General features: G+C 42.6%; 1 long non-coding RNA gene across 1 annotated transcript; it reads right to left on the reverse strand.

The window, feature by feature from the left end:
- Nucleotides 1-5,782: 5,782 nt before the first annotated feature.
- Nucleotides 5,783-7,950, reverse strand: LOC122202229. The gene is made up of 3 exons (XR_006194534.1): nucleotides 7,867-7,950; nucleotides 7,570-7,756; nucleotides 5,783-5,858 (listed from the first exon to the last, which is right to left on the reverse strand). It is a non-coding gene; the product is annotated as an uncharacterized LOC122202229 (long non-coding RNA).
- Nucleotides 7,951-14,462: the final 6,512 nt, after the last annotated feature.

Below are 14,462 nucleotides of genomic sequence, written 5' to 3' on the forward strand. Positions count from 1 at the left end.
AACACTTGGTCTCACTTAAGCCTCACTTTCTCAGCTGTAAAGTGGGAGTCTTAATAATACCTCACAGAGTTGTCGATGATAACACATGGAACAGTGCTTAGAACAGTCTCTGACATGTGATGGTCAGGAATTGGTGGTTTCTGTTATTATATTTATCTCTCTCACTGGGACCCAATTAGACATAGGAGAGGAATTATGAAGACTGGTCCTGAGTTTGCCTTGAGCCAAATATTGTATTAGGATCCCATAGAGTTGAATCAACTAGATGGTTATCTCTCTGGCCAAGTGAGAGGTCCTTCAAAGCCAGGGGAACATCACCATGCTGTTTTGGTTACAGGATGGCCTTTTGTAAGTTGTCTTCTCAGCCTTGTCCATTCAGCAAAATGCATTTTACTGAGACTTGAAAATGCTTGCTTGATCATATTCCCACTTATTCTTTCTGAATACAGCTCTCTTTGAACCCTGCTAAGATTGGCAGTTGCATTTCTCAATTCTCAAAGGACATACCCGAGGATAAAGGAAAATTCTATCCACTGTAGTTGGCTATGTATTACTCAGAAAAGAGTTCATAGGAGACCAGCTTGAGTTCTAGGTGGACAAGGGGAAAAAATTGTGAAGGATGAGCCAAATAGATGAACAAAGAAAGTGGGGGAAAAAAAAGAAATGAAAAGAAAATTTTTTTTTAAAAAGACACATATACTTTTTGCCAGGGACAGACTGTATCTGAGTTCTTGAATAGAAGCAGGACCACCTTAATGGGAAGAATTAGGGAGAAATCCATGCTAAAGTCAAGATTTTCCCAACATGTTTCTCCAAATAGGACATTACAAAGAGAAGGCTGAAATTCCACTGTAGGAGCCAAACAGCATCCCCTTATTCTCAGGTCTGCACAGTCAGTCTGCAAGAAAGACTCATGCTTATATACCTTCTAGAACAAGAGGAATTGCTTAAAGAAACTGACAGAAATATAGGGTAGAACAGAGAGAGGCCAAGTACATCACTGGAAATTCTTTGGAACGACTCCTCTCTATCAACAGCTCTGCCCTGCATGTGGATTTAACTTCCAGTGATCTCTACAGGTCTAGAATTAGACCTGAGACAATTAATGACTTTCCTCGAGTAGCATCGGATTAAGTCTTGCCTTACTCCAGTGGAGATGGAGTTGTTTAGGTCCTGTCTTGCATCAGGATGTGGTAATCTGCTCTGCAAGCTGCATGGTACACGGATTACAAAGACTTTGATGGTTCTTCAGTATTAATAGGGTCAAAGAGGAATATATGAGAGCCTTGGAACCAGACACTATGAAATGAATGATAGGCAATTATTCACGGTTATTTTTGGTGTGTATCTCATTATCCTGTTAATCTTCTTATATGTTGCTAGATGGCATGTGAGCACATGCACACAGTCATCAAGCTGTATTATTGGGATTGTGTGTTAACCCTAACCGTTCCCTCAACAACAAATTCAAGAGCTGCTTGAGCCTCCTGATCGGGTACCTCCAAATACAATCTCTTTTCTAGCCATCTTCTCTTCCTCTTCTTGACTTCTCCATTGCTTGAATACTTTTCTATTTTCACTATCACAGATTGGAAAGTAACGGTAGCCTTTGAGACAACAGAGGTTACTAAGTGTATAGTCTCTGGCAAATTGTTAAACTCTCTGAGTCCATTTCCCCCACTAGAAAACCAGAATAATAACTCCCCTCCCCACTGCCCACTCCCCACTCTCCACTCCCATCTATAGGGATTACATGTCATCATAGAGGTAAAGCACCTTGAGACATGCTTGGCAAGAGGAAGGCTAAGTAAGTAATAATTCTCGTTTTCTTCTTCCATATTCTAGTGCACATTGGACTTATATTGTATTTACTTTAAAGTTTTACACTAACTACAGAACCTGACCTTTAACAAAGTTTGAATTTCAATCCAGAATCTTCATCAATCATGTAAAAATCTCTAGCTACTGCTTTTCCTAATTTGCTATTCATCAGATCTGTGCACTACTTGAACTTTGGGAGATCTCCTCTGCCCTAATTCTAAATTGACTATTGGAAGTAGATTTGGCCTCTCTTTTTCTATCTGCGTCACATTGGGAGGAGGAGTTTTTGGGTTGTCATGGCTTTTCATGGCAAGAGAAACACTCTCAAATTAGACGCCCATTAAAAATTTCCCTGTAGTTGACAAAGTCATCAGAAATTGCAAACCTGGCCCTAGGTAATTTAAACACCTCTTGCATTGCCACAGTGATCCAGACAAAGCAAGACGTAGCTTCTATTCACACTGTTTTTGGACCTGAACCCTCATGTGCTTGGAGCAGAGAAGAGGATCCATATGTTTGGACTGGAGTGGCAGGGGCTTTGGAAATCAACCATTGTAGTTGGCAGGGGAGTGGATCCCTGGGCTGGTCAGGGCAGAGTGTTCATATAATTGAGAGTAATTATGTCGACAAAGAGGGGAAGTGTAAGGGCACCTCTAATTATAAACAGATGTGTTTGAATAATGGCAACCAGTCTTTCAGGGGGCCCAAAAGACTGATGCTTCAGCAGGGACTCCTATCCCCAGTTATACAGAAATGGTTCAACACCTCTGATAACCCAAACACGGCAAGCCAGAGACTGAGCTATTTCCAGAGAAAACTATACACATGGAAATCAGATGAGGAGGGCAGTATGGTAAGAAAAACATCAGTTTGGGAACCGGATAGACTGGTTTAAATAGCAGATATACCACTTAATAGCTGGGTGATTTCACATTAGTTCCCTTAAAGCAATCTGTGTCTCAGTTTCCTTATCTCTAAAAATGGCTAGCACAATGGAGTGAGGGGAGTAGAGAGGGAAAGAGAAAAAGAGGACAAGGAAGCAGTCTTAGATGTGGTCTTAGGTAATGTCTAGCCTTGGACTGATATATGGGTTGTAGTAGGAGAAAGATCTGGAGCGTAATTCATTCCTCTTAGGTGGCCTGCCTTGAAGTAAGGAGCCAGGCTTTTGTACTATGAAATCAATCAGTCATTGGCTGCCTCACAGGAATCTCCTACCAGCAAAGGACAATTCTCAGGAAAAGGTTGCAGGTTGCAGCCACTGGCTACAGAATCACCCTCCAGCAGCTGGAAGATGTGTGTCCTGGCTTGTAAGTAGGATCTAGCAACCACCTGGGCCAGCATTGTCATGTACGCCCTCTGTCACATGAACCTGGTTCAACTCTTTGACTTGTGTGCATTCTCTGATATTTTTCTTGCTTAATTATTTATTTTATTTGTTGATTTTCTGTCTACCTGACTAGATTAGAGGATCTTGAGAGCAACAACCTTGTCTGTTTTGTTCATGGATATATCTCCTGACTCTAGAATAAACCCTGGTTAAATGAGTGAATGCTAATTGCCATGCACTTCCTTTCTTCCTAAATGGGGGAAAAAAAAAGTTTATGTTCAGACAAAGAACGTGTCAAAAACAAAATGAGAATGCTGAACTGTCTGGGTCGTGGTCATCTGCTCCCTGGAGTGCCTTTGTTTTCTGTGCCATTTTCATGTTGAGTGGAAAGTTGGCTGATTTTTTTTTTTAAGCATTCCAAAGAACATTGCTTATAAACTGTGTTTTCTAAAACAATGATATCCACCACCAGGGAGGCAGCTTTCAACACTTATTCTGCAATATTTACAGAACAGATTTGAAGAAAGGGAGAGAAGAGGCTGTCCCCAGAAGCTTATCACCACAGCTTATTTAATATGACTTCTCCCAAGAGACAGTCCCCCACCAGTTAATAGCTATCGGGGCCAAATTTTGTGGAGTATTTTCTACAGATGATGCTATTCCCCACCCCGGATCTTTCGTGTATATCAAAGCACAGTCTGTTACTGTGTGTTACTATTGTTGTCTCCGTCTTCCTCCTTGTCTTTGGGGAAACAACATTGTGGTCATATAGCAACATGTGAGAAGATTAACAGGATAATGAGATACGTACCTCTGCCTCGTACTTTCTCTACACAAATCATGCACACACAACCCTCGTTGAGAAATGATGGCTGACCACAGCTTTTGAAGCAGCCTTTCTAAAAGTTCCAGCCTCCCATGGACCCTATAGCAATAAAAAAAAATCATCAAAATTGTCTGAGAAATTTCAGGTCATTCAAATAAGGAGCCAGAAGCATGAGGAAAAGAAGGCAATCAAGTTTCATATAGGAAAGTGTAGGAAGATATATGAGGCCTGGGGCATTATAATACAAAATAATAAAACACTATTTGGAAGACTTACAAAGCATCAATAATTGTGCTAAGCAATTTCAAACACTGTGTCATCGGATCCTTAACTAATGCTGTGAGATACACACCATCTTTTATGGATGAGAAAACTGACAGAAAGCATATGTCAGTTACCCTATATTACACATCTAGTTTGGTGGATATTTACTATTTTTGCTTGATGTTTCGTATTGTTTTGTATTATTTTTGCTGAATACCCAGCATCTATTTGCCATTATTGGGAACATAATCTGATTTGCCTGATTTGCCTTTGAGAATGCCTTTCCCCAACTTTTCATCCATGTTGCTCGAGTGGGGCTGACCCCATTCCATTCTGTCTAGTTAATCAAATTGGTCCATTATCCTGGCCATTTTGAGAGTTCAGGATGGGCACATGGCCCTAAGCAGGCCAGTAAGACTCAGTTCCTGAGCTTTCCTGGAAATGTTAGAAAAGAAAATGCCTCTTTCTTCTAGGATTGCTCAGTTGAGCCAAGCGTAGCTAATTGTAACCAAGTTGTCACCTTATGGGGAAAGTTTGGTGACAAAATGCTGACATGAAAGAAAATAGAGACAAGTAATAAAAAGGGACATATTCCTGGTGTCATGATTTTAGCACCTGTATTCCACTGTTGCTGAAGTGTGTGCTACCTGTGGGACATTTCCTTTATTCTTTTTTTAAAGTTTATTATTTTGAGAGAGAGAGAGAGAGAGAGAGAGAGAGAGAGAGAGAGAATCCGAAGCAGGCTGTGCACTGTTACTGCGGAGCCCAGTGCAGTGCTCAAATTTATGAACCAGGAGATCATGACCTGAGCCCAAGTCAGATGCTTAACCAACTGAGCCACCTAGGCACCCCCCTTTATTCTTTAAAACAGTTTAAGGTGAATCTCTCTCTCTAGCAACTGGATGAATCTTAATACAGAATTAAATAAGTAATGGTGGACCTTGGATGTTAACTACAGAATGGCTTCCTTGCTTGGGAACATAGCTGGAAAGTAGATACATTCCCAGGATCATGCAAGGGGAATGGATTGGATATTCAATCTACTTTTCCTTCTGAACTTTTGGGTGTCAGAAAAGGAGCACATCCAAGAAACAACTCTTATCCAACTGGCCACAAACCTAGCCTGGAAGAGAAAGAATGATAATAGGGATCGGAAGACTAAAGTAATCAGGCTTGGAATCAGACAGTACTGGCTTTAAATCTCTGTGAATTAATATTCCCCACCCCACCTCAGGTGCAGCCTATCTGACTATTGAAACTCACAAATACTATTATAGGGGAACGGTTAGGAATGTTCCCCCCATGTCCACCCAGAAATAGAAGTTCCTGATTTTATGACAAGAAAAAGAGGCAAGTTTAGGCTTATTTTCCAAGGATTTGAATAACTAGGTATATGTGTACTTTATAGAGTCTTAGAGGGAAGGCATGTTTCTAAACAAAACTAACCCACCTGATAGAATTTCAGCCAAATAACTGATTGCGTCTTTGACTTTGTCAAATAAGTGATTTAACTGATTCATCTCTTCCCTCTGAATGAAGGTTGTCTGGATTGATCAAGCCAATGAGTTTCCTTGACAAGGTATAATAATAACAGGGCCATCCTTCATTTCCATGCTGTCCCTTGAATGGGGAACAGGTGTGTATAAGGTCATCGGCACTTGAAAGAGTTGCTTAAAGTTGGTGACACATGGTAATGAAAAATCTAGTTAGAGTTAGGGTAAAAATAATGACTGGGAAAAGTTGGTATACATTTATTTCCTGAAGAAAGGGTCTCTGCCTTTATCATTTTCCTGCTATGGACAGCCTAGGGAACCTGTCAAGGACCATGTGCATTGCTGTGAGAAGTCAAACTGCAAGAGGATCGATGAAGAGATGACAGGTCCTGGTCTTGGCCGCCATTACTAGAGTCCCTGTATTCTATATGCATTTACTGAGGGCCCACTCTGTGCCCGAAAGTTCTAGTTGCTGGGATACAGAAACACTCCCGTTCTCTGGAGCTTAAAATCAATCAGGAAGAGACAGACAAAACAAGCAAAATATATCGTATATTAGAAAAGGATAAGCCCTGTTAAGAAAACAATAAAGCCAGGAAGGGCAATAAGAATGATAGGTGCCAGTGTACAGGAAGTAAAGGTTGCAATTTAAGAGTGTTTACTGAAAACTTCAATGAAAAGGTGTTTTTGGGGAGCACCTGGGTGGCTCAGTCAGTTAAGTGTCCAACATTGGCTCAGGTCATGATCTCATGGTTTGTGAGTTTGAGCCCTGCATCAGGTTCTGTGCTGAAAGCTCAGAGCCTGGGGCCCATTTCAAATTCTGTGTCTCCCTCTCTCTCTCTGCCTCTCTCCTGCTCGTGAGTGCACTCTCTCTCTCACTCTCTCGCTCCCTCTTTCAAAAACACATAAACATTAAAAATTAAAAAATAAAAGGTGGTTTTTTTGAGGGGAAATAAATGAAGGAAATGAAGAAAAGGAAAAAAACAAAACAAAACAAAACAAACCTGTGTGGATTTCTGGGAGAAGAGCATTCCTGTGAAGTAGAGATCTGTCTCAAATGTTGGAAAGAGCAAGTAGGAATCAAGGGGTGGAGTAGGAGAGTAGAAGGCGAGGTCAGAGAGTTGGGAGCATGGTATGAGGGTGTGATGGGGGCTAGAAAGAAGCCCCCAAGAAGAGGGAGTCATCAGTAGGATTTGAGTATCTCTCACTCATGTTTATTGAGCCCTCTTTTGCTGTTGCTCTGAGAATAAACTCTGGAGGGACATGGGGAGGGTAAGCAAGATAGGGGCCAACAGACCAGGCAAGTGGTTATTACAACAATGCAGATGACCCATGGAATCAACTTATTCTAAGATGGCAACAGTGGAGAGGATGAGGAATTGCTGGCTTACAAAATCTTGCAGACTCTACCCAGGCTTCACCTATGGACTGGGGTGAAACAAGTGGTCTCCCTGCTAGAAAAGCCCTGAAAGAGAAGTTTCAATGGATTGAATAAAATTGAAAGGGCCTCAGGTCAAGAAGCTCAAGGCAGTTTAGCAAAGCATCGTACTGGAATCATAGCCTGGAGTACAAGTTTATAATTTCTCAAGCCCTAAAAGTGAGGCAGAAAGAAAATAAGGGATGTAGGGGGCATCCGTCAGAGTGGCATGGTTCAGGAACAAGGCTAGCAGTGGATACCCATGTGTGGGGGTGTTACAGAGCCCCTCAGATGTCATATGTGTTGCAGAAGGTGAACCTAGAAACCTCAGGGAGCCCCACCCTGTGAAAGAGGATGTCAGAAAAGGAGCACCCCCGGGAAACAAGGTGGGGATGGGGTTGACAAAGAATGACAGCCTCACCTCAGTGTGCATGACAGGAGAAGGTGATGGGTGGTTCAGGTGGGGAGGTGTGAAGGGCCGACAGCAGGTGCCAACAAATGGTCTCATCAAGGTTTTCTTTTTTTGTGGGAAATCTGACTTAACATATAAAGTGGCTCCTTCTCTTCCTGGCCATGACACTGATTGAAGATGATCTTCCCAAATTTCACTGCAGAAAATGAAGAACGGCTCCTGGTGATTGTGATTTTCTACCTCCCTGACCCAGTGCTGAGGAGGGAGATGGCTCATCCTTCATGCCCCTTCTTCTGCGGCTCTCACCTCAGGGTGACGTGCATCTTTCACCTGGACAGAGTCCCAGGATCCAACGACAGTCAGAGCTCAGTTTGTTCATCTTTCAAATCCTTTAGGCCAGAGCACAATCCCTTGTGGAGGCCTGATCTGAACACGAAAGGAAATAAAGGGGAGAAGGGAACCTACTGCATTAACCCCTTCCTCTCGGTCGGGCATCATACCAAATACTTCTCACGTGTTATCGTATATAACTCTCAAAACACTGATAGCAGGGGCTGGAAGGTGACTAACTGAATGATCTGAACACACTTAAGTGCCTTGATCAGGTCCCTCCACCCCAAGTCTCACACCTCAACATCATCAACACCCTGTTCACCCTGTTGCCAGCGGTACAGGCTCCAGGAAGGGGGTGTTCAGCCTGTCCCTGTCTCTGGCCATATCACTGGGAAATGTTCCATGTGGCGCAGTGCCACCAGGCTGCTGCTGTCCCTGGCACTGCCTGGTACAAGCCTTGGATGACTGAAGAAGAGAAGGAGTGAGGGCAGAGATTTGTATTTTCTGAGCACATCCTTTGTGGCGGGTTTTGTATTCAGTCCTTTATATACAAGATTTCATTTAGCCCTCATCATAGTTCCATGAGGAAGACATCATTGTCATGAGGAAACTAAAGCTCAGAGGGTTTGCCCAGGCTGCAGGTGGATTTTGCGGGGGTAGGCATAGTCCCCAGCATATTTCCAAATTCCATGTTCACTGTCGCTTGAGCACTGGGGAGTTTTTCTGGTTTGGGCAAGGTCAGAAGGCAATTCCTTGATTCTTTTTATCAAGAGTCCCAGAAATTAAATTCAGAAAATCAGACTTGTCAGAATTGCTGAGGTCAGAAGATACCAAAGAGGCACTATGGTATCTACTCACGGATGCTCACACGGATAAGTGAACAATGAGGGTGGACTATAACCTGCTCATTGTCAGCGTTCAGGAGTGATGATGTGCATGGGGCCCCAACACCTGACTCTGCCAGTCACTAGCTGTGTGACCTCACACGTGTTAACCAGTCTTTCTGTTTCTCGGCCATGAGCTATATGGGGATAAGAACTTGCTTCCTCCCAGGTTTCTTATGAGGATAACAGGAGACACTGTTTTCTAGCCTTGAGTACCGTGTGTATTGTGTGCTGGAAAATCCTAGCAGTAGTGCTGGTTGTTGAAAAACTAGTACTTTTAACCATAGTAATTTCACTCCATAGCAGTTTGCTTCGCATGGTCATCATATTTATTTGGGATTGTTTAGCGTCACCATTGGAAGGAAGAGATGAGAAGGGAAGGAAAGGGACTGAAGACTAAGGACAGGAAAGCTGGTAGTGATGCTTCAGAAAGCAGGTGGGACCCCGTTACTATGTGTGGGACCACATTAGTCCAAGAGGCTGCTGGCAGCCAGAATCGCCTTTCAGGAGGCGGTAGGGTCCCAGGAATGATGGGTTGAGCATCCAGACCACCTGGGACAGGAGTGATGAGTAAAGAACCTTATCTGCAAGGTCACTTTCTTATGAAAATTGTTACAAGCCCTGATCCTGGCAGGGCTTAGGTGTGGCTTGGGGGTGACCTGGCTGACAGACTCCATCTTCCCTTCTGCTTTTTCAAGATTCCAAACCACCTTCTTACAGACCAGCTAGCCCTCTACCCCAGCACCTGTGGTAAGGACAACCTACCAGCCGCCTGGATGTGTTAGTTTATTATGCAAATGGTTGCAAATTTTCTGCTTGGCATCACTCCTCCTCCTCCTCCTCCATCCCTTCTCCCATCTTTTTTTGCTCTGATGGTTTTAAGAATCATTATTTCTCTTGTGCTTTCTACTGGAAAACAAAACAAAACAAAACAAAAGAGAGAAGTCTAATCCCCAACTCAGGCTGTGGCTTCTAATTATCTTATTAAAACAATCTGAATTCCTTAAGCCTTTTATGTCCCTGGTCCCAGGACAATCTTCCTACTTTCTGATGTCAATTTTCAGTGAAGTTTTAATACCTGCTTTTCAGTAAGGTGAAGGGAACTCAGCTTTAAAAAGTATATTATCAAAACATGATTCTCCAAACAAATAGTCTCAGCTTTAAGAAGTCTGCAAAGAGAAGGTGTAATTTGGAGTGTTTACTCTTCACAATAGAGACCCACCTGAAATGTCATAAGTTTAGAAAACAGGAACACTTACAGGAGCCATGCTTATTTTTAAATGCAAAATAATAATTTTTAAAAAACTGCCTTTCTTGTTACTCTGAAGGCAGCCCAACTGATCATTTGTCAAAGCCACGATTCTTCCAACAAAATGAGAGAAACAGGCAGAACAGAGAGGAGACAAAGTGTTTATTTTGAAAGGGAAAATAAAGATCTTTTTCTAACATGATTACCAATGTTCCATCTCTCTGATGGCAGACGACATACCAGAAATCTGAGTCATTATATGGTAGCCCCTTTTGTCACATCATACTTTGAAGATTATCTAAGTAGATGTGCATTAAAGTTGGGAAAGTCACATCATTAGAAGGTTCCATGGCCCACATAATACTCCACCCTGAGAAGAAGCCCAGTTGCATGCAAAATATCACTAACCCTTTAGTCTGCCCTGGAAGACCATCATGATCCTTTCTCTATTGGTACAACTTTGTCTTTTGTCACTTCAACCCCTTCCCTCTCAAAATTTGACTCATCTCATATCAAATCATGTCTTCAGCTTCCCCAAACCATCCTGTTCCTAACATTTCCGGGTTGAGTCTACCCATGCTCTTGTCTCTTACTTTTGCCTCAACCCTCTACCCCTCTCTCCTCTAGCAAATTCAGTACAAATATCACCTCTCCTGACCCCACAGCAGCGGTGTGTCCTTTCTCCCTGCTCTTTCTGCCTGCCCTCTTGAGCCTCAATCTTTGTCCATCAGTGCCCACAAGTGGCATATCTTTTGTATCTCCAATTACTCACCATTTAGGCTATGGACTCCTGGGAGTTTCTTTTGTACATATGGAGAAACTGAGGCAGAGTGCTCTTTTAGCCTCAGGAAATCATGAACCACAGGGAATACAAGTTAATATTTTAGTGTGCTGGGCAATCCCTACTTATGGATCAACTATACTGAGTGAGCCCTAAAAGAATTTTATGAGAACCTGCTGTGCCAAACACAAATCAACACCTGATCAGTGAATTATTTAGTTAAATTCAACATGCTTGCCATCGCCCACTAGAAGCCAGACACTTTAATGGCTGCTGGTTTGAAGATGCACCAAATGCTCCAAATGAGGTCTGTTCATTAAGGAGCTACAGACTGAATGAGGAAGTAGACAAAACAACAATATAATCCATGTAGGGTAGATTCTAATAGTTGGTTTGCCTTTTTTTTTTTTTTTTTTTTCTGATAGTAAGACCAACTGGGTTTCTTGTAGTCTCCATCTACTATCCCTAGTTCTGTCTCCTGGTGGGATCCACAAACCATTAATCGGTGTCTATAATAAACAATATAATTTTGTTTTTCATTTATTTTTCATAAGCACTCTTAGACTACTCTTTGCCTTTTTCCTGCTGCCTTACTTTTTTTTTTTTTTTTTTTTTAATGAAACAACAGTCTTTCATTTGTTTCTATTCTGAGATAATGCTTTCCCCATGCTGGCCACTCTTTCCTAGACTCCCGTCTGTCAGCGTTGCTCTTTAGAGTATGCTGGCCAGCTACGCACCCACCATCCGGCTGTGGTCTGAACCATGGTGCCTATTCTTTAACCACCACCTTCCTCTGTGTTGTCGGCTGCTGCCATAATCCATCTCCTGATGGCACTGGCAGTTTTTTTCAGAAAGCTCTGGACCGTGATCCAGCATATTGGATACCTGCATATTAGAACCCTTTCCTATTGCTGTCATGAAGAAACTTGATAGGAATATCATCATTGCCTTTATAAGTCCATAATAAACATTTGAACAGGATAAAAACTATGTGCAGCCTCTGTCACAAAACAATGATTTCTACCCTGAGAATCATGGACTAGGGAGGGAAATGGGGTATTAACATAAGGCTGTCAATATTTTATTTTGCCACATAAAGGCATTATTTATTTTTTAAGAAAGGAGCAAGAGAAAAGAAAACACTGCCATCTACCAACACCATCATTTCATAGGAAAAAGGACAGGCATACTCCCACCCCCACCATCAATGTGCTACCTATCATGAGGCCACAGCACGTGCTTAGCCAATATTTGTGAATGAATATATGTATAAATAAAAATGATATATACAAAATAGGCTCCGCTGAGTTAAAAATTATCTCCCAACAATTCTTTAGCTCAGTGACTATTGATCTGGTAGCAAGAAAAGATTCATTTATCAGAGCGGACATGGCCAAAAGAACAGTTTACTGGCCTTGTGTGACCAAGTGAATTTGTCTTGTGTGACACAGTCTCCTGAGTCCTGCACATACACTGCCTTCCAGCAAACCTTAAATCTCAGCATCCAGGCAATACAATTTTGAGGCCTCACTACCACCAACAGGATGGCAGAACTGTCCCTCAGTACCTGCCACACCCACAGCTGTAAAAGCTCAGAGATATTGACAATCAGCCCAACACCATGCACAGCACTGGGACTCCCGCTCCAAGATTCACGTGACAAATGATTAGATGATAGCCCTCCTTCCTCAGGCCCCAACTGATGAGTGCAAATGATTATCCCCATCTCTGAATCTTCCCATGGCATTGCACTTCCCTAAAGTTCAACTCTTCCCATAGGTTTCTGCCGCTCAAAGTTTTTAATGACTTTTCATTAGGCACAGAAACAGGCCCAAATCCTTAGACAAGCACTAAAGGACTCCTATAATATGACTTTAATGTATCTTTTCAACCTCAATGCCTTCCAGCAGTTTGTCTTCAACTCCCCTGTGGACTTTTCAATATCCACTTTGTCTCTTAGCAAGAGCCTGTGTCTTCTGTCCTCTGCTAGAGAATGAGCTGGGTGCCTCCCTGACCCCAACACAAAGTCTTTCAAATGCTATCTCAAATTATAGCTGTTAGATGAATGAATAAGGCAGGCACAGATGCATGAAGATGCACTTTCACTCAATTATTCATATTATGATTTGCCCCAGAACCTAGCCCAGTATTAGGTACATTATGGTACTCAACGCGTAGGCCTTGAATAAAGAAAGGATAGAAAGCAGGAAGGCAAGAGAAAAGGAAAGGAAAAAAGGGAGAAATGAGCTCCAGGGATGTCAGGATTTAAACTATGTTACAGTTTGTCAATTGCATGTTCTGTCTTGGACCACAGGGCAAAGGCACTGTAGATAATGCTGAGACAGTGAGAATGACTCAGGCACTACAAACCAACTCTATTCACAGAGAGTCAAGGAAGAAGAAACAGTCCCCGGTCACAGGCATAAGAAGCCCTGTCCTCTGCAAAAGAGAGAAAAACTGCATGTCTGACATAAAGGCAAGTGTGTCAAAGCTTTGAGGGAGGTCAAACACAGATGGCTTCCAACTGACCCTTGTGCTCCTCCGCTCTGTGCCAGATCTTCCAGATGCTGGCTCTGTGAGCCAGTAATGTCCCAGTGGTCCCATCGGATACTTGTCTATAGTTCCTCAAAGGCAGCAGCCACACCAAAGTGATAGCTTCCATGGAAGTCTGCCTCTGGATCCTCTGCACAGCCCACTTTGGTAGACTTTCTCAGCAAGCTTCAAACTGCCCACCTGCCCTATTTGTCCAGGAGACTCACTTGTGGCTTTTCTCTGTTCATCCACCTTTCTCTTTTAGACCTTCACTGACCCAGTTCCTCCCACAACTGTGGAGGCTAATTACAATAATAAATCCCATATTCCACAGTATTTGTAATGGATCTCCTTCATGATCAAACCCTGACTAACATGAAATGAGGGGGCCTCTATAAACCCAATCATTTTTGGACAGGAAGGAGCCTGAGAAAGCTATTCCATTGTAGACATGGATCAATTTTAGGTGAAAGGAGGTGTTTTAAAATGTATTCAGGATTTGTTTCAATCATGAATGGTAAGACAGTAGACATTGAAATAACTGTCATGAAGGATGAAGTTTATACTCACAGAATCCTAAAAGCAGGAGGCAGGCCACACCACGCAGGGCCATATGAGGAAGGACCAGAGATGGTCAGGAGGCAGAGAGGGGCAAGAAAGGAAATAATGATACAGAGTTTTTATTGGGATTTTGGAGGAAAGAATGGGTGAGGGAGGGAATAGATGTTGAGTAAACGTAGGAGTAGATAGTTTGAATAATTTCAGGTGGGCTCTGAGCTATACGGGTGGTCCCCAGTTGTCTAATAGAAGGTCCTGGGGTGGTTTAGGGCAGAAGGAGTATTGGTGTAGAGTTTGGTAAAAGAGATGGTTGGGGGTCTTGGCTCTGGATTGGTTGATGTCAAAGGTGTACTAGAAAAGCAGGAAGTTTACAATATCTAGCAGTTAGCTCTCCCTGGGAGGGGCAATCTATCCATTATAAAGGCTCCAAATACCAAAGCACTGAGAATGCAGAAAATAAGTCAATACAGGAGAGGTAACTCAGAGGGTGGAACCAACATCCTAGACAACAAAGGTAAGATCTGAGGAGAAACAGATATAATACAACTAAGATCTGAGGGAGCAA

Source organism: Panthera leo, chromosome D2 (assembly GCF_018350215.1).
Source record: "Panthera leo isolate Ple1 chromosome D2, P.leo_Ple1_pat1.1, whole genome shotgun sequence".
Taxonomy (NCBI): Eukaryota; Metazoa; Chordata; class Mammalia; order Carnivora; family Felidae; genus Panthera; species Panthera leo.